Raw genomic sequence first — 24,471 nt, forward strand, 5'->3', positions numbered from 1 at the left:
GTAAAGAAGCTCCAAATAAACACTTCTTTTTATAAGAGTTACAAGTGATCATGGTATCTCTTCTCAGCAATAGAACAGTAACTAAAGCAGTCATGGAAATTAAACAATTCATTACTAAATGATGAATGGGTCAAATAAGAAATCAAGGAAGAAATTAAATATTTTCTGCAACTAGTTAAAACTGAAAACACGGGACAACAAAAGCACTGCATTACAATCAAAAGCAGTACTATGGGGAAAATGTATGGCCCTAAGAACTAACATTAAAATTAAAAAAGACAGAAAGGCAAAACTAAATGACTTAGTGATGCAACCCAAAAATGTGGAAAAATAAGAACAAAATGAATCGTAACCCACTACATATGAAGAAATAATAAAAATCATAGACGAAATTAATGAAATGGAAACAAAGAAAACAATACAGAGATTCAATAAATCTGATAGATGATCCTTTGAGCATATTAATTTGCAGAATCTTGGGCCAACTACTCCAAAAGCATGAAAGAGATCACAAAAATTAACAGAATAAAAAGTGAGAAAGAAGTCATTACAACAGGCATTGGAGAAAATAAGAATAAGAATACCGTAAAGAAATAATTCAAAATCCATACTTAATTAATTTGGCCAACCTAAAAGATTCTAATTAATTTTTAGGTTAAGACATACTACAGAAATTGAACCAAGAATATGTTAACACCCTAAACTGATCTATAACAAAGGAGTTTGAAATAGTAATAACCTTTCCAAATAAAGAAAATCCTCCAGAGAGAAATGAATTTATAGCAGAATTCTACCAATACTCAAATATCTACAGACAACTCTCATAAAATATTTTTTTTAAAAATAGAAACAGGACAAGCCTCTTCCGGTCAGAACAGCACCAGGGTAGCTAGGGCGCAGGGTCGGCTGCCACTCGCCAACTATCGATAACACCCGCCACAGGATCTTAAGACTTCTGGTGAGTGGAACACAGCTTCTGCTCCAATCCAATTGCACGCGGGACCTGAGACTGCATTAGTTAGGGAAGCAGAAAACCGGCCTGAGTAAGGCCACAGGCCTCTTCCGGTCTGACCAGCACCAGGGTAGCTAGAGCGCAGGGTCAGCTGACACCCGCCAGCTACCCACGACACCCGCCACAGGATTTTGAGACTTCGGGTGAGTGGAAGACAGAGTCTGCTCCAATCTTTACACAGTGACAACAATAACAACTAACCCCAGAGATTACCAGATGGCGAAAGGTAAACATAATAATCTTACTAACAGAAACCAAGACCACTCACCATCATCAGAACCCAGGACTCCCACTTTGCCCAGTCCAGGGCACCCCAACACACCAGAAAAGCTAGACATGGATCTAAAAGCATATCTCATGATGATGGTAGAGGACATCAAGAAGGACTTTAATAACTCACTTAAAGAATTACAGGAGAACATGGCTAAAGAGTTACAAGTCCTTAAAGAAAAACAGGATAACACAATCAAACAGGTAGAAGTCCTTAAAGAAAAACAGGATAACACAATCAAACAGGTAGAAGTCCTTAAAGAAAAACAGGAAACATATCCAAACAGATGATGGAAATGAACAAAACCATACTAGACCTATAAAGGGAAGTAGACACAACAAAGAAAACCCAAAATGAGGCAACACTGGAGATAGAAACCCTAGGAAAGAAATTTGGAACCATAGATACGAGCATCAGCAACAGAATACAAGAGATGGAAGAGAGAATCTCAGGTGCAGAAGATTCCATAGAGAACATAGGCACAACAATCAAGGAAAATGTAAAACGCAAAAAGATCCTAACTCAAAACATCCAAGAAATACAGGACACAATGAGAAGACCAAACCTACAGATAATAGGAGTGGATGAAAATGAAGATTTTCAACTCAAAGGGCCAGCAAACATCTTCAACAAAATTATTGAAGAAAACTTCCCAAATCTAAAGAAAGAGATGCCCATGAACATACAAGAAGACTACAGAACACCAAATAGACTGGACCAGAAAAGAAATACCTCCGGACACATAATAATCAGAACAACAAATGCACTAAACAAAGATAGAATACTAAAAGCAGTAAGAGAAAAAGGCCAAGTAACATATAAAGGAAAGCCTATCAGAATTACACCAGATTTTTCACCAGAGACTATGAAAGCCAGAAGATCCTGGACAGATGTTATACAGACACTAAAAGAACACAAATTCCAGCCCAGGCTACTATACCTAGCCAAACTCTCAATTAACATAGATGGAGAAACCAAAGTATTCCACGACAAAACCAAATTCACACATTATCTCTCCACGAATCCAGCCCTTCAAAGGATAATAACAGGAAAAAACCAATACAAGGACAGGAACCACGCTCTAGAAACAACAAGAAGGTAATCCCTCAACAAACCTAAAAGAAGACAGCCACAAGAACAGAATGCCAACTTTAACAACAAAAATAACAGGAAACAACAATTACTTTTCCTGAATATCTCTTAATATCAATGGACTCAACTCCCCGATAAAAAGACATAGACTAAAAAACTGGCTACAAAAACAAGATCCAACATTTTGCTGCTTACAAGAAACTCATCTCAGAGAAAAAGATAGACACTACCTCAGAATGAAAGGCTGGAAAACAATTTTCCAAGCAAATGGTATGAAGAAACAAGCTGGAGTAGCCATTCTAATATCTGATAAGATTGACTTCCAACCCAAAGTCATCAAAAAAGACAGGGAGGGGCACTTCATACTCATCAAAGGTAAAATCCTCCAAGAGGAACTATCAATCCTGAATATCTATGCTCCAAATACAAAGGCAGCCACATTCATTAAAGAAACTTTAGTAAATCTCAAAGCACACATTGCACCTCATACAATAATAGTGGGAGACTTCAACACACCACTTTCACCAATAGACAGATCATGGAAAGAGAAACTAAACAGGGACACAGTGAAACTAACAGAAGTTATGAATCAAATGGATCTGGCAGATATCTACAGAACATTCTATCCTAAAAGATAAGGATATAACTTCTTCTCAGCACCTCATGGTACCTTCTCCAAAATTGACCACATAATTGGTCACAAAACAGGCCTCAACAGATACAAAACTATTGAAATTTTCCCATGCATCCTATGAGATCACCATGGACTAAGGCTGATCTTCGATAACAAAATAAATAATAGAAAGCCAACCTTCACGTGGAAACTGAACAACACTCTTCTCAATGATACCTTGGTCAAGGAAGGAATAAAGAAAGAAATTAAGGACTTTTTAGAGTTCAATGAAAATGAAGCCACAACATACCCAAACAAGATACCCACTTTCATTGTGTCCCATTATGGGACGCAATGAAAGCCTTTCTAAGAGGAAAACTCATAGCTCTGAGTGCCTCCAAAAAGAAACTAGAGAGAGCACACATTAGCAGCTTGACAACACACCTAAAAGCACTAGAACAAAAGGAAGCAAATTCACCATAGAGGAGTAGACTGCAGGAAATAATCAAACTCAGGGGCGAACACAACCAAGTGGAAACAAGAAGAACTATTCAAAGAATCAACAAATCAAGGAGCTGGTTCTTTGAGAAAATCAACAAGATAGATAAACCTTTAGCCAGACTCACTAGAGGGCACAGGGAAAGCATCCTAATTAACAAAATCAGAAATGAAAAAGGAGACATAACAACAGATCCTGAAGACATCCAAAACACCATCAGATCCTTCTACCAAAGGCTATACTCAACAAAACTGGAGAACCTGGATGAAATGGAGAAGTTCCTAGACAGATACCAGGTACTAAAGTTGAATCAAGATCAGGGTAATGATCTAAACAGCCCTATATCCCCCAAAGAAATAGAAGCAGTCATCAATAGTCTCCCAACCAAAAAAAGCCCAGGACCAGATGGGTTTAGTGCAGAGTTCTATCAGACCTTCAAAGAAGATCTAATCCCAGTTCTTCACAAACTATTCCACAAAATAGAAACAGAAGGTACTGTACCCAACTCATTCTATGAAGCCGCAATTACTCTGATACCTGAACCACAAAAAGACCCAACAAAGATAGAATACTTAAGACCAATATCCCTTATGAATATTGATGCAAAAAATCCTCAATAAATTTCTTGCTAACCGAATCCAAGAACACATCAAAATAATCATCCATCCTGACCAAGTAGGTTTCATCCCAGGGATGCAGGAATGGTTCAATATAAGGAAATCCATCAACGTAATCCAGTATATAAACAAACTCAAAGACAAAAACCACATGGTCATCTCCTAAGAAGCAGAAAAAGCATTTGACAAGATCCAACACCCATTCATGATAAAAGTCTTGGAAAGATCAGGAATTCAAGGCCCATACCTAAACATGATAAAAGCAATCTACAGCAAACCAGTAGCCAACATCAAAGTAAATGGAGAGAAGCTTGAAGCAATCCCTCTAAAATCAGGGACTAGACAAGGCTGTCCACTTTCTCCATACCTATTCAACATTGTACTTGAAGTCCTAGCCAGAGCAATTCGACAACAAAAGGAGATCAAAGGGATACAATTGGAAAAGATGAAGTCAAAATATCACTTTTTGCAGATGATATGATAGTATATATAAGTGACCCTAAAAATTCCACCAGAGAACTCCTAAACCTGATAAACAGCTTCGGTGAAGTAGCTGGATATAAAATTAACTCAAACAAATCAATGGCCTTTCTCTACACAAAGAATAAACAGGCTGAGAAAGAAATTAGGGAAACAACACCCTTCTCAATAGTCACAAATAATATAAAATATCTTGGCGTGATTCTAACTAAGGAGTGAAAGATCCGTATAATAAAAACTTCAAGTCTCTGAATAAAGAAATTATAGAAGATCTCAGAAGATGGAAAGATCTCCCATGCTCATGGATTGGCAGGATCAACATTTTAAAAATGGCTATCTTGCCAAAAGCAATCTACAGATTCAATGCAATCCCCATCAAAATTCCAACTCAATTCTTCAACGAATTAGAAAGTGCAATCTGCAAATTCATCTGGAATAACAAAAAACCTAGGATAGCAAAAACTCTTCTCAAGGATAAAAGAACCTCTGGTGGAATCAACATGCTGGACCTAAAGCTTTACTACAGAGCAATTGTGATAAAAACTGCGTGGTACTGGTATTGTGACAGACAAATAGGCCAATGGAATAGAATTGAAGACCCAGAAATGAACCCACACACCTACGGTCACTTGATCTTCGACAAGGGAGCTAAAAACATCCAGTGGAAGAAAGACTGCATTTTCAACAAATGGTGCTGGCACAACTGGTTGTTAACATGTAGAAGAATGCGAATTGATCCATTCCTATCTCCTTGTACTAAGTTCAAGTCTAAGTGGATCAAGGAACTTCACATAAAACCAGAGACACTGAAACTTATAGAGGAGAAAGTGGGGAAAAGCCTTGAAGATATGGGCAGAGGGGGAAAATTCTTGAATAGAATAGCAATGGCTTGTTGTAAGATTGAGAATTGACAAGTGGGACCTCATGAAACTGCAAAGCTTCTGCAAGGCAAAAGACACCATCAATAAGACAAAAAAACCACCAACAGATTGGGAAAGGATCTTTACCTATACTAAATCAAATACTGGACTAATATCCAATATATACAAAGAACTCAAGAAGGTGGACTCCAGAAAGTCAAATAACCCCATTAAAAAAATGGGGATCAGAACTGAACAAAGAATTGTCACCTGAGGAATACTGAATGGCAGAGAAGCACCTGAAAAAATGTTCAACATCCTTAATCATCAGGGAAATGCAAATCAAAACAACCCTGAGATTCCACCTCACATCAGTCAGAATGGCTAAGATCAAAAATTCAGGTGACAGCAGATGATGGTGAGGATGTGGAGAAAGAGGAACACTCCTCCATTGTTGGTGGGATTGCAAGCTTGCACAGCCACTCTGGAAATCAGTCTGGCGGTTCCTCAGAAAATTGAAAAGAGTACTACCGGAGGATCCAGCAATACCTCTCCTGGGCATATATCCAGAAGATGTTCCAACCGGTAAGAAGGACACATGCTCTACTATGTTCATTGCAGCCCTATTTATAATAGCCAGAAGCTGGAATGAACCCAGATGTCCCTCAACAGAGGAATGGTTACAGAAATTATGGTATATTTACACAATGGAATACTACTCAGCTATTAAAAAGAATGAATTTATGAAATTCCTAGCCAAATGGATGGAACTGGAGGGCATCATCTTGAATGAGGTAACACAATCACAAAGGAACTCACACAATATTCACTGATAAGTGGATATTAGCCCAAAACTTAGGATACCCAAGATATAAGATACAATTTGCTAAACGCATGAAACTCAAGAAGAATGAAGACCAAAGTGTGGACACTGTGCCCCTTCTTAGAATTGGGAACAAAACACCCATGGAAGGAGTTACAGAGACAAAGTTTGGAGCTGTGATGAAAGGATGGACCATCTAGAGACTGCCGTATCCAGGGATCCATCCCATAATTAGCTTCTAAATGCTGACACCATTGCATACACTAGCAAGATTTTGCTGAAAGTACCCAAATATAGCTGTCTCTTGTGAGATGATGCCGGGGCCTAGCAAATACTGGAGTGGATGCTCACAGTCAGCTATTGGATGTATCACAGGGCTCCCAATGGAGAAGCTAGAGAAAGTACCTAAGGAGCTAAAGGGATCTGCAACCCTATAATTGGAACAACATGATGAACTAACCAGTACCCCGGAGCTCTTGATTCTAGCTGCATATGTATCGAAACATGGCCTAGTCGGCCATCACTGGAAAGAGAGGCCCATTGGACTTACAAACTTTATATGCCCCAATATAGGGGAATGCCAGGGCCAAAAGAATGGGAATGGGTGGGTAGGGAAGTGGGGGGCACTATGGGGGACTTTTGGGATAGCATTGGAAATGTAATTGAGGAAAATATGTAATAAAAATATTAATAATTAAAAAAAAATAGAAACAGGAGCACTCCCAGTCTCCCATTCACCTTTAATATCTGTATCAATCTAATATACCCTTTCCCTGCAAAATGACACAACAAAAGAAACTACAGGCCAATATCCCTGGTGAACATAGATTGAAAACTTCTCAATAAAATGCTATCAAACAGAATATTGACATATATCAAAAAGATTACCTACCATGACCAACTTAGATTTATTCCTGAAATGCACAGATGGTTCAAGGTACACAAGTCAATATATGTAATAAGCCATATAAATGGACTTAAAGACAAAAAATCACATGATCATTTTAGTAGATGCACAAAAACCTGCCTTTTACAGAGGTCAATCTTCGTCATGAAAAAGATCCTAGAACTAAAGGAACATACCTCAAAATAATACATTTTTTATAATGAGAAAACCACCACAAATACCATACTAATTAGAGGAAATTTTGAAGTAATCCCACTGATGTTAAGAATGAGGAAGAGGCGTCAACTACCACCATTCATTTTCAATATTGTGCTTAAAGCACTAGAACTCAAGAAGGTGGACTCCAGAAAATCAAATAACCCCATTAAATAATGTGGCTCAGAACTGAACAAAGAATTCTCACCTGAGGAATACCGAATGGCAGAGAAGCACCTGAAAAAATGTTCAACATCCTTAATCATCAGTGAAATGCAAATCAAAACAACCCTGAGATTCCACCTCACACCAGTCAGAATGGCTAAGATCAAAAATTCATGTGACAGCAAATGCTGGTGAGGATGTGGAGAAAGAGGAACACTCCTCCATTGTTGGTGTGATTGTAAGCTTGTACAACCACTCTGGAAATAATGAATAGAAAACAAAAATGCAAAACAAGTTTGTGATTTCATTTACCCTAGTCAGAAAGATCAATAAAACAACTTACAACAAATACTGGAGATGGTTTAGGGAAATAGAAACCCTAATACACTTTTAGTGGGATTGCAAACTGGTACAATCACTCTGGAAATCACTATGTGGAATTCTCAAAAATTTGAAAATAAATCTACTATATGACCCAGCTGCATAGTTGGCATACTCACAAAGGCTTGGTATGCCCTTCCAAAGATATTTGTTAAGACATGTGCCTTGATTCTCTATTCACAATAGCTAGGAAGTTGAAATAACCTAAATGCCCTTCAACTGGGGCATGGATAGATAAAAAAAATTGTGGTATTATTCTTCTGTAAAGAAAAAGTGAAAGCATACTTCATTAAATGCTACTCCTAAATAAGGCTGCAGCAGCAAAGAGTCATCCTCTATAAACAGTTCAATGTACCTCCTTACCTTAACTAGTTCACCTAGGTCTGGAAAGGCAAACAGCTACTAAGCTTCTTAAGCTTATCCACAGATACAGGCCAGAGACAAAGAAAGAAAAGAAGCAAAAGTGATTGGCCCATGCTATAAATAAAGCTGCTGGCAAAGGGGCATCCCAACTAAGAGACCACCTGTCCTCCAAGCAGGAGTCAATACAGTCACCATTTTGGTGGAGAACAAGAAGGTTCAGCTGGTGGTGATTGCCCATGATGTAGACCCATTGAGCTGGTGGTTTTCCTGCCTGCCTTGTGTCAAAAGATGGGGGGGGGGCGGTGCTCTACTGCATCATCAAAGCAAGCCCAAGCTGGGGCACCTGGTCCACAGGATTACATGCACCACTGTTGCCTTCACATGTTAGGTCTAACAAGAACTTTCTCCTTACCTTCCCAGGGAAGACAAGCATGCTCTGGCTAAGCTGGTGGAAGCTATTAGGATGAAGTATAATGACAGATACAATGTTCCACCACACTGGGGAGGCAATGTGCTGGGTCCAAGTCTGTGGCTCACATTGGCAACCTGAAAAAGGAAAAGGTTAGAGTTCTTGAGACTAAACTTGGTTAAATGCACATTTCTAAGTTTTCAGTACATAAATATAATTTCAAAATAAAAAAAGTAATGATCATTATAGGTAAATGGCTGAAATTAGAAAATATATTGAGTAAGGTAACTCAGATCCAGAATGACAAATAGTTTCTCTCATCTTCAAATCTTCAGATTTGAGTATATATACTGAAGTAAATGCAGAAACCAGGACAATAAAAAGGGGGCAGCTTGCCTGGGTTGGGTAGCAAGAGATAGAAACAACAGGATATAAGATCTAATCAGGGGAATGGGAAAATGGGGAGTGGCTCTTCTTTGAGAATGGAAGATAAATATGAAGGAAGGAGGGTGAAATATCAGTAAGAATGTTGAAAATAACCAGGAATTACAGTATTAATTATTTACCTAAAATGCCTATAATGCACAAAATCAAAATATAAATATACATGTACACTTTAAATGAAATGTTCCCATCTGGGCTGATGATGTTCTCCCTCCAAGAACCAAAGATTTTTTGGAAAAAAACAAAACAAAACAAAACAAGATCAGACCGGACAGGACAGGACAGGACAGGACAGGACAGGACAAGACAAAGCAAGACAAGACAAGACACAACACGACAAAACAAAACAAAAAATAAAACAAAAATACAACATCAGACACAGGAAAACTTTCTTTGAAGTTGTTGGTCAAGGTTGTCTAAGAGACTCCCAAAATATTACAGGTTGTTGCTATCTACCTGGGTTTCTCCTTGGAGGTAAAATCTAAGTCACTATTGCTGAAGACACCATACACATTTGACACAGCTTCCAGAGACCACTGAGTAGGAACTGACGTGAATAAATCTTCTGGTATCAGAATATGCCATGCAAGCTTCCAAAGGCAGGAAGCAACCAACAGCCCTACACAGTTAAGATGCCTGTAAAACACAACAATGACCAGGATGGCAAGATAAATCAAAGGATGCTGTAGTGCTATATACATACCTTAACAGTAAGCAACAGTTCTCTAGTTGGACTTACAACCAACAGATTAGGAAAACATCTTTACCAATCCTATATCTGATAGAGGGATAATATCCAATATCTACAAAGAACTCAAGAAGTTAGACTCCAGATAACCAAGTGACTGTATTAAAAAATTGGATACAGAGATAAACAAAGAATTCTAAGCTGAGAAATACCAAGTGGTTGAGAAGCACCTAAGGAAATGTTCAACATCATTAGTCATCAGGGAAATGCAAATCAAAACAATGCTAAGATTCTACTTCATACCAGTCAGAATGGCTAAGATCAAAGACTCAAGTGACAGCAGTTGCAGGCAAGGATGTAGAGAAAGAGGAACACTCCTCCATTGCTGGTGGTATTGCAAGCTTGTACAACCACTCTGGAAATCATTCTGGCAGTTTCTCAGAAAACCTGAGGACTCAGTTATACCATTCCTGGGCATATACCCAAAAGATGCTCCAACATGTAATAAGGATGCATGCTCCACTATGTTCATAGCAGCCTTAATTATAATAGCCAGAATCTGTAAATAACACAAGTGTCCTTACACAGAGGAATGGATACAGAAAATGTGGTACATTTACACAATGGAGTACTACTCAGCTATTAAAACAAGCACTTCATGAAATTCTTAGGCAAATGGATGGAACTAGAAAATATCTTACTGAGTGAGGTAACCGAATCACAAAAGAACACACATGTTATTCACTAAATGATAAATGAATATTAGCTCCAAAGCTCAGAATACCTAAGATACAATTCACAGATCACTTGAAGCTCAAGAAAGAAAACCAAAGTGTGGGTGCTTCGGTCCTTCTTAGAAAGGGGAACAAAATACTCATAGGAGCAAATAGGGAGACAAAGTGTGGAGCAGAGACAGAAGTAAAGGCCATACAGAGACTGCCTCACCTAAGGATCCATCCCATATACAGTCACCAAACCCAGACACTATTGTGGATGTGAAGAAGTTCATACTGGCAAGATCCTGAGATAGCTGTCTCCTAAGAAGCTCTGCAAGAGCCTGGCAAATACAGAGGTGGATGCTCACAGCCAACCATTGGACTAATCATGGAGTCCCCAATACAGGAGTTAGAGAAAGGACTGAAGGAGATGAAGGGTTTTACAGCCCCATAAGGGAAACAATAATATCAACCAACCAGACTTCCCAAAACTCTCAGGGACTAAACCACCAACCAAAGTGTACACATGGAGCAATTCATAGCTCCAGCCTCATAGTTAGCAGAAAATGAGCTTCTCTGGCATCAATGGGAGTAGAGGCCCTTGGTCTGTGAAAGCTGAATACCCCAGTATATGGGAATGACAGCACTGGGAAGTGGGAGTGAGTGGATGTGGAAACACCTTCATAGAAGTGGGGGAGGGGGATAGGAGGTTTTGGAGGGGAAACCAGAAAAGGGAATAACATTTGAAATGAAAATAAGAAAATAACTAATAAAATTATTTTATTTATTTAAAAAAAAGGACTAAAACAGATCCTGGGGAAAAGGCTACTTACTGGTTTCCTGCCCATAGATGTCAAGCCTTCTTTCTCATTCTACCCAGGACCCAAGCTTGGGAAGGGTAATGCACACCATGAGCTGGGATTTCTCACATCAGTAATTAATCAGGAAAATATCTTCACAGAGTTGCCTATTGTCTAATCTAATGAAAGCATCTTCTAAAATGAAGCCAGATAACCCTGACTGTATCACGTTGACACAAAATAAAGCAGTATGATAATTTATCTATTAAAAAAAAAAACAGCCAGCCAGAACACAGACCTCATTCCTAGTAATGGAATCCTTGTAATTATAGTTATGAGTCTTGTGTATCTTGGAAAGGATCCTACAACTACCAGTTTACTAACCTAGCATAATCTGTAACTGCATTCTAAATCTCTCTCTCTCTCTCTCTCTCTCTATATATATATATATATATATATATATATATATATAGCCTTACCATTCATCAAGGAAAATTCTCATTGCAACTGACAGAAACCATTACAGAGAAGTACAGCCAATCAAAATGAATAGTTGTAGAGCCCAGTCTCAATAGATACATCTACAAAACACTCTTATAGTTAAGGCTTGGGGAACATTGTGGAAGTAGGGATGGAAAACATTTAACAACCAAAGAATCTGGGAGTTTGGGGGGAGATTGTGACTTCCAGGGTGTTTGAGGCTATACCCATAAGTAGTCTTATGACTACTTAATTAGGAGCTGAAGAGGGACAAAAAATATACTCAGTAATGTTAATAGGAGAAATTCCAGGAGGCTCAATCTACACAACAAACTATAGTCAACTAAGGAGGTCTGTGAGCTGGAAAAATAGTCTTTCCTAGAGAAGGACACATAAATTGGTTAATAGAAAGTGATCAATCCAAAAAGTATATATAAATATAACCTTATACAGACTGACCATGTGTTATTTATGCCCTTAAGAATGTATGCATGCAAACACACACACACACCACTCCCACCATCATCTCCAATAACAACAACACAAAGCATGACAAAAGAGGCAAATAAATAGAAAGATAATAAGGATTGGGTATATGGCACAATTTGGAGGTAGGCAAAGGAACATAAAAATGGCATTTGTATTATTATTTCAAAAAATAAAATACTTTTTAAAAAGAATGTATGCTATAGAATTTTTGGAATTATTCCTGCTGAATACATTCTTAAGCTTCTAGACTAAACAAATTCTCATGACTACATAAAACATAGAAGAAAGACAGACAATGGTCATCCTACTTTAGGCTTTTTTTTTTCTTATTTAGGATGACTAAACTATATAAAACCATGATTATAGTTTGAAAATTTAAAAAGTTCTAACTTTTAAAGAGTATGTTTTCGGTGTTTTAGAATTAAGCATGTGGTTTGCTGAATTTAGAAAATAATGCTTTATCCTCTAAAGTAATGTAATTATATCTCATTTGCTGAGTTTTATTAGTTGATAAATAATCTTTTAAGATGAACTTATAGTTTACTCAAATATGTACATACATATCCATCCATGTTATTTTTATATTAACTCATCAGTAGTTGTCAACATATTTAAAGTATTCTGTTAAATGGGTTAAAATGACCATTGAGGGAAGATGAAGAGTTGAGTCCTGCCAGCACCTGTAAATTTCCAAGATAAATCTTCTTATAGATTTATTACATGATTTAATTCTACTAGTTTATGAAAATTGCTCAAGCACAGATGTAAAAGAATCCAAGAAATCACAAAATAATAAATCCAATGTATAGAAAACCTTTTCAACATCTAAACTTCCTAGGTGCTTAAAATGCTAGGCTAAGTCAGAAATTGTGATATATGCCTTTAATCCCACAACTAAGGATACAAAGGTAGTTATATCTCTGTGAGTCTAAGGCCAGCCTGGTCAACACAGGAAGTTCCAAACCAGCCAGAGTTATGTAGATAGAACATGTCCTCTCCTCTCTTAAAGAAGAAAGACACATCCAAAATAAACAAGCAACACAAAAAGAACTAGACTAAAATAAAATAGAATAATTTTGTTTTTTCGTGTTTTAGCCATAATCCTAGGATACCAGAAATGTCTCAGCCCCAGCACTGTCCAGCATCTACCAAGAATTTTATTCAAATATTTTAATCAATTTAAATATGGATTTTTTTCTTGATGTTCCTCCTTCTCTTTTGTCTATCATGAATTTGAAATCTAGCTTGAACATAGACTCTATATTTAATATACATAAGCACATTTTTAAAAAAAATATTGCTATTGGTCATACATTGAAAGTAAACTGTAAGCTAACAGTGTGGAATCATCATCATAAGAACATGTACTTAAATATCCATAGAAAATGAACACGGCTTGATTAGGTTGTACATACCACAATACTTGAACTTGGCAGTTGTAGACAAGAGGACCAGAAATTCAAGTTCATCTTTGTTTATATATTGATTCTGAGATAAGTGAAATTCTGTCTCAAAAGAAGATGAAACAATAATAGAACCAATTCAAGTTTAGGGTAAAAGTCTAGCTTAGTTGTATGGCTTTTGTCTACTATGAATGATGAGCTGAATTTGATCCTCAACACTGAAATAAAGTCTTTGGTCATTTCATACAGCTTTATATATGATGCATATGATTTTAATTTTATAAATTCAAAAGTGTCCTTAAAGATCAGGTATGGTGGCATATGCCTTTAATTATACCACTCACTGGAGAAGCAGATGCAATCAGGTCTCTGATAGTTCAAGACAGGTCCGGTCAATGTAGTGAATTCTGTCTGTGTCTGTCAGAGCTTTGTAGAGACACCCTATTTCAAAAACAAACAAACAAACAAACAAACAAAACCACACATTGATAGGTCTACTTTGAATTCATGGCTCCAAATGAATATGTAACAGAGGATGGCCTTGCTGAACAGCAATGGAAGGAGTGGTCCTTGGTGCTGAGAAGGCTTGATGCCCCAGTATAGGGGAATATCAGGACAGGAAAATGGGAGTAGGAGGATTGGTGAGCAGGGGAGAGGGGATGGGATAGGTAGTTTTTGAAGGGGAAACCAGGAAAGGGGATAACACTTGAAATGTAAATAAAGAAAATATCTAATTAAAAGAAAAAAGAAAAAATACACCATCTATCAAACGATGCCATTCTGGGGGAATGTATGCTTTAGTGTAGTGGGAAAGTGAAGTTTTTAAGCAAATATTTTGTACTTCCAGAAATACTGGATGGAAAAATAAGAATTTTAAGAGGAACAATAGTATGGCACATGCTACCAAAACATTCAGTTGTTTGAATAACTTATAGTTTACTGGCATTTTCCATTTTGGAGCTGTGCATATGCACTTACTGGTAACACTTTGCCTGTTGTGTTTTGGTTGGAAGTTGATGCTGAAGATTTACCTAAAGAACAGCTTTAGTTTTAAATTCCTTAGTGATAAATAAATTTAAACATAAAAATTTTGATGAGCAAAATCAAAGCTATAAATATTTTATAGAGGGAAGAAGGAAAATGAGAGAATCAGATACATTTATGTAGCAGCATCAGAATAAAAGTCCTTATGGGAAATTCCATAGGTTTTTTTAAAAATTCATTTAATTTCCTATAATGAGCTCCAGTGAATCTTGTTTTTTATTTCTATGTGTCATTTTGATCGACATCTGAACAATGTTCCTAATGCAATTTGAATAAATATTAGAATGCAGTAAGTTATTCACAAACATTTTTAAATTAACCATTGGCTTCAGTTTACTTGGTGTATAATTTTTAAATACTTGTGTATATGTAGGCATAACCAAAGCAAAACCTTAAAGTGTTGTGTTCTGATGTCACAGTTTATTTTTATTGCATTCTCTCCTGTTCTAATAGCCTGCAGCTCTGTGAATACTATAAGCTGCCTTTTCCTTTCTGAAAACCAAACTGCATAGTAGATATTTTTTTTACATTTTGCTTGAACCCACCTAATAAATATATAAACCTGTAGCATTTAGCCAAAATTGTCACCTACTCTGTCATAAGAGGAACAAGTATTCTTAATTAACTAATTAATTAATTAATGATTACCAGAAGATGGATGGCAGAGGGACAACCATTTTTTCCGAGGGTTTTGAAAGTCCCACAGCATGAGGACTCCCCCATGTTCTGACTCAGGAGAGGCGACACCCTAAATCACTGACGAGAAATGGTCTTGATGCAAACTGCAAGAGGTTTATTCAGGAAAGTCCACTGCACTGGAGACAAACCGTATCCCATGCAAAGGTAGAGGAGTCAATGAGGAGCTCAAGGAGTAAGGGGTTTGTTTATAAAGGCAAAAACCACAAACACCTGGCATTTGGCTATAGAAAGGCAAAAACTGCAAACACCTGGCATCCTGGACACAGGTCTAGGGGCTTAAATAATTTCTTACTCTCTGTCAGGATCTTTTATTCCCCACTCCCTCTAGTTACTAGTTCTAATCTTAGAACTACACTTCAATCTCTTCTTCAAGGTTCTACAGAGACTGGCACTGTTGTCTCAGCACCAACAGCTGGACTGCACTAATCCTTTCTTTTACAAAGGTCACTAACCTATTAAGAATCAGCGGGCCAAAGGTTAGCGCAAAAAGGTTCCATCAAAGTGGAAATGAGGGTGGTTATTAAAGAGGCCTTCAGCCACCATGCCCCCAGGGGTTCTGTTTTTTTGGGGGGCTGATGCGGGTTGTCACTGTTTTTCTGGATTGCATCTGCTGAGTAGGCACAGCTTAAGAGGATCAGCAGTCTTTTCCAATTTCCAATTATCTTGGGGTTGCTCAGGAGCTCGCTTCATGTGGGAGGCATGGATCCAAGTGGAGATGCCTTCTACTTCAACAGCGGTGGGAGTGGTCAGCAACAGGATGTAGAAGCCCTTCCAAGGAGGCTCTAGATTTCCTGCTCAATGTCGTTGGACGAGAACTATGTCTCCCACTTGGAACTGGTGTGGCACCATCAAATCTCCTGGTTCATAAGCCTCTTTGAACTGCTTCCAGGCCGTAATTCTGACCACATCTAGGGCTTTCACATGTGCAAACAATGAAGGACTAGGGTTAAATTCTAACATTCCCCTCACCTCAGTGAGTAAGGGAGACCCCCCCATAAAGGATTTCATAGGGAGTGAGTTTAAGCTTTCCTGGGTTATCCTGACATGGAACAAGGCAAAGGAAAGGAGAGCTATCCAGTCATTCCTGCCGGTCTCTATGGTCAATTTGGTTAAGGTCTCTTTTAATGTTCTATTCATCCTCTTTACCTGTCCTGAATTCTTGGGTTTATAAGCACAATGTAATTTCCAATTAATCCCCCATTGGGTGGCCAATCCCTGACTTACCTGGGCAACAAAGGCGGGTCCATTGTCGGAACCTATTACCTTGGGAATCCTGAATCGTGGGAAAATCTCCTCCAGGATCTTCTTGACCATGACATTGGCAGTTTCTTTTTTAGTTGGGTAGGCTTCCACCCATCTTTAAAAGGTCATGTAGGCAATGCTCTTCCTCAAGTTGTAGGGCCAGGATCGTGGAGGCAGGAGATTCCCAACTTAGTCTTGGCCCTTTTTGAGTGAATTTGATCTGGGCCTTCAGTTTAGTCAAAAGGTCTCTCCCCAGAAGTGATGTGGGACACTCAGAGATGACCAAGAAAGAGTGACTCACTTGTCATTTGCCTAAGTCTACAGTATGTGCAGTGGCCCAAGGGTATTGTTTCTGGCCTGTGGCTCCAATTACTATGTTTTGGTTTTGTTTCAGTTTTGAGTTTTCCCAATGGTTGTTTCAACACAGAGTGTTCTGCCTCAGTGTCTACTAGAAAGTCCACAGGGGTCCCCTCCACAGTCAGGGTTACCCTAGGCTCAGGGAGGGGGTCTGAGCCCCATCTCCCCTAATCATCATCCTCTAGAGTCAGGACTTTAGGGGCCTTCCCCTTCTTCTTAGGGCATTCTCACACCCAGTGTCCTTTCTCTTTGTAGTATGCACATTGGTCTTTTTCCAAAGTTTTCTGAATGGGTCTTCTTCCACCAGGTCTAGATTCCTTGTTGCCCAGATACCCTGTCCGTCTATTTTCAGATCATGCTCTCCTACTACTGTGGCCAGAATCCTGCTTAAGTTTCTCTCCTGTCTTCAATCTCTCCTGCCTTCAATCTCTCCTATTTTCCCTTTCTTTTTCCTCGAGCTTTTCCCTCTCTTTCTTTTCTTCCTCGGTCTCTCTCTGGTTAAACACTTTCTCTGCCTCTCAAACTAAATCCTGTAAAGCCATGGCATGTAACCCTTCCAGTCTCTGTAACTTTCTTTTAATGTATGATGCTGACTGCCCTATAAAAGCCATAGCTACTGTGACTTGTTGACCCTCAGAGGTGGGGTCAAAGGGAGTGTAGCATCTATAAGCCTCCATTAACCTTTCTAGGAAAACAGACGGGGGCTCAGTTGGCCCCTGCATTACTTCTATTACCTTTGCCAAATTAGTGGGGCGCCTTGCCACTCCCTTGAGACCTGTCACCAGAGCCCAGCAGTAAACTGTCAACCTCTCTCTACCTTGAGCCATGTTGTAGTCCCAATCCAGTCTGCAGAGAGGGAACCCTGCGTTTATCTCATTGGGCAAATTGGTCGAGGCCCCGTTAATCCCTGGGACATTCTCCCAGGCCTCTAAGAGAATTCTTTCCTTCTCTTCTGTGGTGAAGATAACCTGCAAAAGCTGTTGGCAATCATCCCAAGTGGGCTGATGAGAGATCATTAATATTTCTACCAGGCTGGTTAGTCCAGCCAGATTTTCTGAAAAAGTAGGATGGTTAGATTTCCAGTTATATAGATCAGCTGACAAGAATGGCCAGTACTGAAGAGTCTGGAGAGAGTGGGGGTCTGCAAGTGGCCCCACTACATGTAAAGGAAAGGCAGACATGGTGTTGGGAACCTCATTTGCAAAGGGACTCTGTGGGCACTAGCTTCAGGTCCCAGCTGCTGGTCCTCCGACTGCACCACCACCAGCCCCAGGGGGGCCTCTAGATGCCACGGAGGTGCAGGAACCGGAGGGAGCAAGGGATAGGGAGGAGGAGGAGGTTCTGGACACTCAGGAGTCCCCTCAATCTCGGGATAGATCTTGGGGGGAGCTGAGGGCTGAGGCGAAGGCTCTGTTTTGGGAGGAACCTTAGGTTTCACTTTTGGTCCACGAAGAGCAGGATCCACGGATGACCCATGGGGGTGGATTCTGGACGAAGTCTTGCCACACAGTTTTGTATGGCTGCTGGTCCAGGTGGGACCCAGATTCATCCTGAAAGACAATGGCTTTAATTTCAAAGATTACAGTCAAGTCAAAAGTCCCCTCTTGTGGACATCCCACCTCAAATGTTGGCCACTCAGAAGCACAAAATGTCTGCCAATGTCCCTTCTTGATTTCCACTGAAAGGTTGTGGGCCCTCGACCTAACTTCAGTCCAGTGATCTAATGTCAAACTTAGGGGGGTTGTCACAGTCTGTCCCATTGTCAAAGTCATGAAAAACACAAAACAAACACAAGAGATACACACACAAAGACTTACATATATACAAAACCAATTCAAGGATGCAGAAGGTCGAGGTGATCCTCACCCCCATCCCAGTCAGACTCCTGGAGTCTATCCCCTTGCTCTAAGGTGTCCCCCAGAGTAGCAGTCAGTGATCCTAGCACATTTGCCAATCACACTCCAGGCCTCATCTCAAGACTGGGGTCTCCGTCTCCCATGAGATGTCACAACTGCAAACAGAAACCTCCAACCTTCGCCGGCACACAGAAACAGTTTCAGACAAGAAATTTCACTTCCAAGTGGGTCTTCAGAGATGGGAGTGGTCACCCTATCCTGGACGAGACACAGATAAACAAACCAACACAACAAGCACACGTTCGTTTCAGAAAACAGAAAACAGACACTCAGAACAGAGACACCGGCCGGCACACACACATTCCAGAGGGGATCCCCATACCTCCAAGTTGATTCTCGGGTGTGAGGGGAGGTCACATCTACTAGCCAATGCACCAAATAAAAGACTGACAACGTGAGGACTCTGCCATATTCTGACTCAGGAGAGGCGACACCCCAAATCACTGACAAGAAAGGGTCTTGATGCAAACTGCAAGAGGTTTATTCAGGAAAGACCAGTGTACTGGGGAAAACTCATATCCCACACAGGGGTAAAGGAGTTGATGAAGAGCTCAAGGGGTTTATAAAGACACAAAAACCACAAACACCTGCCATTGGGCTATAGAAAGGCAAAAACTGCAAATACCTGGCATCCTCGAACAATGGGGCTATTTTGGACACAGGTCTAGGGGCTTAAATATGTTTTTTCTCTCTATCAGGATCTTTTAGTTTCTCTGTGTAGCCCTGGCTGTCCTGGAACTCAAGGCCTCAAACTCAGAAATCTGCCTGTCTCTGCCTCCCAAATGCTGGTATTGAAGGCATGTGCCACCATGTCCAGCAGGACAAACATTTTTAATAAAAGCACTTATTAATTATTTAACAAGAAATATGATAATCACTGCGGTAAAAGCCTATTGATTGCTTTGGAACAATTATACTTTAATCCCTTCTGGATTATTTCTTAAGGTTGTGAATCCATATCTAAGAAAGTAACAGCAACTAAATAGCTATCAGTTTAAGTATATATTGGTTTGTGGAATAACGCTTGAAAAATAAAATGTAGGTGTAAAATTAGATTAATGAATTAGTTTAAACTTTGATATGACTTTATATTACAGTTTTGCTCCATATACTGTACACTTTTGCCTAGTTGTAAAATTTGTAACATGGCTACTCTGAAAATGGATCAAATTTAAAAACCTAAGACAGTATGATTCTTCTGGAATATAGATGGAACATAGACATGTCCTTAGTACATACCTTTAATCCCAAACAATGACATCTAGTTAAGGGGCAGAAAAGGTGAAGTTCATAGAAAGACTTGACAGAAGGAGTCAGGGATAGGATAAACACAACTCTCTTGAGAACAGACAGGAAAGAGAGACTACTTATCAGCATTAAGGGAGACAGGGAGAGAGGTAGAGTTTGGTTCAGCTGAGTGCAGTTGAATTGAGTGCACTTCAATTGAATTTGGTGCAGTTAAGTTGAAGTCTGTTTAGTTCAGTACAGTTCAGTTTAGATTTTGCATTTCTGTTCAGTTTGTTTAGTTCCTTTCAGTTCCAGAAGTGAGTGCATGTAAAAAAAAAAAAAAATAGTAAATCTGTTTTACCTCTTCACTGGTCCATGCACCAAGAATTATGTCTTTGAATCTAATTAATTTTAATAAATGCCTAGGCCATAAGCTTTAGCTCATTACTAGTTTGTAAGTTACTTAACCAATTCAAACTATTCTGTCTTTCACCTAGTTAGTTAAATCTACTTAGCATCATTCTTCCATGTCTAGTGTGAATCTCCTCCTTATCTATCCTGAATTCAGGTACCTGCTGGTTTACTACCATCACCCCCAGCTGTTTCATCACTGTTCCTGGGTGAGTTCCCCGTGCCTTTCACTATTTCCCAGAACCATCCCTTTTCTTTACAATGTCATACTTCCTATTTCCTGCCTCAGCTCATTGGGCATAGGCTGTTTTATTGACAGGCATTGCTTATAAGAGATTCTGTTTACAACAGCAGTCAGTGCAATTCATTTTGTCCAGTTGAGAGACAGTTTTTCCAAGCAGAGTAATTCAGTCAGAATTAAGAGGAGTTTGAAGCAGTATAGCTAATTTGAATGAACTAGTTAAGAGTTCAGAAAGATCTACAAATAATGAGTTTATTCAGCAGTAAGTCCTGAAGGCTGAAACATTCTATGTCTAGGTGAACAGACAGAAACTGGAAGCTGATAAGTGGATATTAGCCCAAAAACTTAGGATACCCAAGATACAAGATACATGTGGCAAAACACATGAAACTCAAGAAGAATGAAGACCAAAGTGTGGACACTTGGCTCCTTCTTTAGAATTGGGAATAAAACACCCATGGAAGGAGTAACAGTGACAAACTTTGGAGCTGAGACAAAAGGATGGACCATCTAGAGACTGCCACACCCGGGGATCCATTCCATAATCAGCCTCCAAACGCTGACACCATTACATACACCAGCAAGATTTTGCTGAAAGGACCCTGATATAGCTGTCTCTTGTGAGGCTATTCCGGGGCCTGGCAAACACAGAAGTGGATGCTCACAGCCAGCTATTGGATGGAACACAGGACCCACAATGGAAGAGCTAGAGAAAGTACCCAAGGAGCTAAAGGTGTCTGCAACCCTATAGGTAGAACAAAAATATCGTCTAACCAGTACCCCCGAAGCTTGTGTCTCTAGCTGCATATGTATCAGAAGATGGCCTAATTGACCATCATTGGGAAGAGAGACCCCTTGGTCTTGCAAAATTTATATGCCTCAGTACAGGGGAATGCCAGGGCCAAGAAGTGGGAATGGGTGTGTAAGGGAGTGGTGGGGGGTATAGGGGACTTTTGAGATAGCATTTGAAATATAAATGAAGAAAATATCTAATTAAAAAAAAAGAAAGAAAGAAACTGGAAGCTGAAATCTTCAAGGTCTACCAGAAGATTAGATTCTTCTTCAGAGGGTAGAAGTTTCCAGGGATAGGCCTAGGAAGAATTAGATAGAGACTGAAGGAAAAGCCATCCAGAGACTGCCCCAACTGGGGATCCATCACATATATAGACACCAAACCCAGACACTATTGCAGATGCCAAGAAGTGCTTGCTGTCAAGAGTCTGATATAGCTGTCTCCTGAAACATTCTGCCAGAACATGAAAAATACAGAGGCTGATGCTTACAGTCAACCAATGGTCTGAGCATTGGGTCCCCAATAGAGGAGTTAGAGAAAGGACTGGAGTAGCAGAAGGGATTTGCAACCCCATAGGAAGAAGAACAGTATCAACCAACCAGACTCCCCAGATCTCACAGGGACTAAACCACCAACCAAAGAGTACATATGGAGGGACCCATCACTCTAACTTCATATGTACCAGAAGATGGCCTTTCCTGGCATCAATGGGAGGAGAGGCCCTTGGTCCTGTGAAGGCTCGATGGCCCATTGTAGGAGAATGGGAAGGCAGGAGGCAGAAGTGTGGTGGGGGAGCCCCCTCATAGAAGCAGGGAGAGGGGGTATGGGATAGGGGGCTTCTGGAGGGAAAACAAGGAAAGGGAAATAAAATATCCAATAAAAATAGAGATTTTTTTTTTTTAAAGAAAGAAATGTTCTGAGCTCAGGAGAAGGCATGTATTCACAAAACTTGGGCATAGCTCTCACCTTCTCTGGTCATCTAAGGAAATAAAAGTGACACTGACATTTAAAATATCTGACACATTTTCTATTTTGCCCTCATTGTTAGTTTGGTCTCATTATTTATATAAGGGTTAATTGTCTCAAATAATAACTTGTGGGTAAACAACAAATGACTCTTGAACTTTTAGTTTATTTTATTTGGGGGACGGTATACTTGTGTGATTAGGTAAACTATTCTAGCTCTTTTTGTTCATTTTTTTTTTCATTTTTGAACTTGACAATTAACCTAGTTCAAAAAGCAATTGTTAAAAGACAAAATGTCTTATGACTTACAGTTGAAATAATGAAATGGAAATTTGCCTATGTAATCATGTCTCAAATTGCCCCAAAATTTAGAAGAAAATTTGAAAAGTACAAAGCACAACCAATGATTTTAACTCTCATGATAAAGACTCAAAATTTAAAAATAATACTCTACAAGGAATTTCCAGTGCCACATCAAGGCTTGTACATTTTAAGGATAAGTAGTCTGAACTACATAAATGACCTATTTAAGGATATCTTGAGATAAAACATTTCAAAAACTTTTCAGGATTTTACTCTAGAGGAGAATAAAGCAGAGGAGCTAAAGCAAAGCATATATGCTCAGTAAAAATGACACTCCTTTTTTATAAGTTTCCCTTTTTCTAGGGCTATGAGAGTTGGGTTTTCTTAAGTGAATAAAGAAAGGATAGAGGGAAGTCTGGGTATGACAACTTCAGTGTTCAGATGTATATTTTGTAAAGAGCCCTATACCCAACACGTAAGCAAGGAATGTTTGTATGTGGAAGAACAACACCTCTACACACACACACACACACACACACACACACACACACACTACAATATGTATGATAGGAATCTAGTTTCAGAGGAAATCTACAAAATTTCATTTCAGTTTCCTCCCATCATTCTTCCCCATGTAATAGACCTTGTTAAAACACTTAAAAGGTGGATAATAAAATTAAAAATAAGCAATCACAGCAGTTATGTACACTATCTAGGAAGGCAGATATAAAATATAACTATAAAGACTGAACACCCTCAAGGAACACATAAATATATGATACAAAATATTTTTCAAAATATAAAATGAAAAAAAAGTATAAAACAAAGTGATTTATTTGAAAGAATAAATTATCTAAATAAAATATAGCATACATTATCAAAAACGGTATTTTAGGGTACAATTTCTGCCAGTAGCAAAATATAATAAGTTAGAAAATCTTTTCCTAAATCGTACCTATTAAGATGAAAAAGAAACCAACCTCAAACCAAAGTGAGTGGGAAGGTGGGTAGGGGAGCACCATCAAAGAAGCAGGGGAAAATGTGGATGGAAGAGGATAACATTCGAAATGTAAATAAATAAAATAGCCAATAAAAAGGGGAGAAAAAAGAAAACAAGAGATCAAAGAGAGACAGACTTGCAGGCACAGAAGATACTATAGAAGACATTGGGACATCACCAAAAGAAAATCAAAAGTGTAAAATGTTTCTATTGCCAAATATCCAGGAAATTTAGGAAACATAAAAAAAAAGATGAAACCTAAGAATAATAAGAATAGAAGAGGATGACAATTCCCAGTCCAAAGAGCCAGAAAACATCTTCAACAAAACCATAAAAGAAAACATACTAATCAAAATAAAGAGATGGCCATAAATATATCAGATGCTACACCAAAGAGTTTGGACCAGAAATGAAAATACTCCATGTAAGAATCAAAGATTATCAGCTTGTCTCCTCCTCTGAAGACCCCAGTCTAAAGACCTCTCAGGAAATCTGCTGCATGCAAGGTAAGGGACAGTTGCAGACAACCACAGATGCTGTGAATTGCAAGGATCCCAGAGGACTC

The sequence above is a fragment of the Mus caroli genome, unplaced genomic scaffold (genome assembly GCF_978045245.1).
Source record: "Mus caroli unplaced genomic scaffold, Mus_caroli_1 scaffold_5, whole genome shotgun sequence".
NCBI lineage: Eukaryota > Metazoa > Chordata > Mammalia > Rodentia > Muridae > Mus > Mus caroli.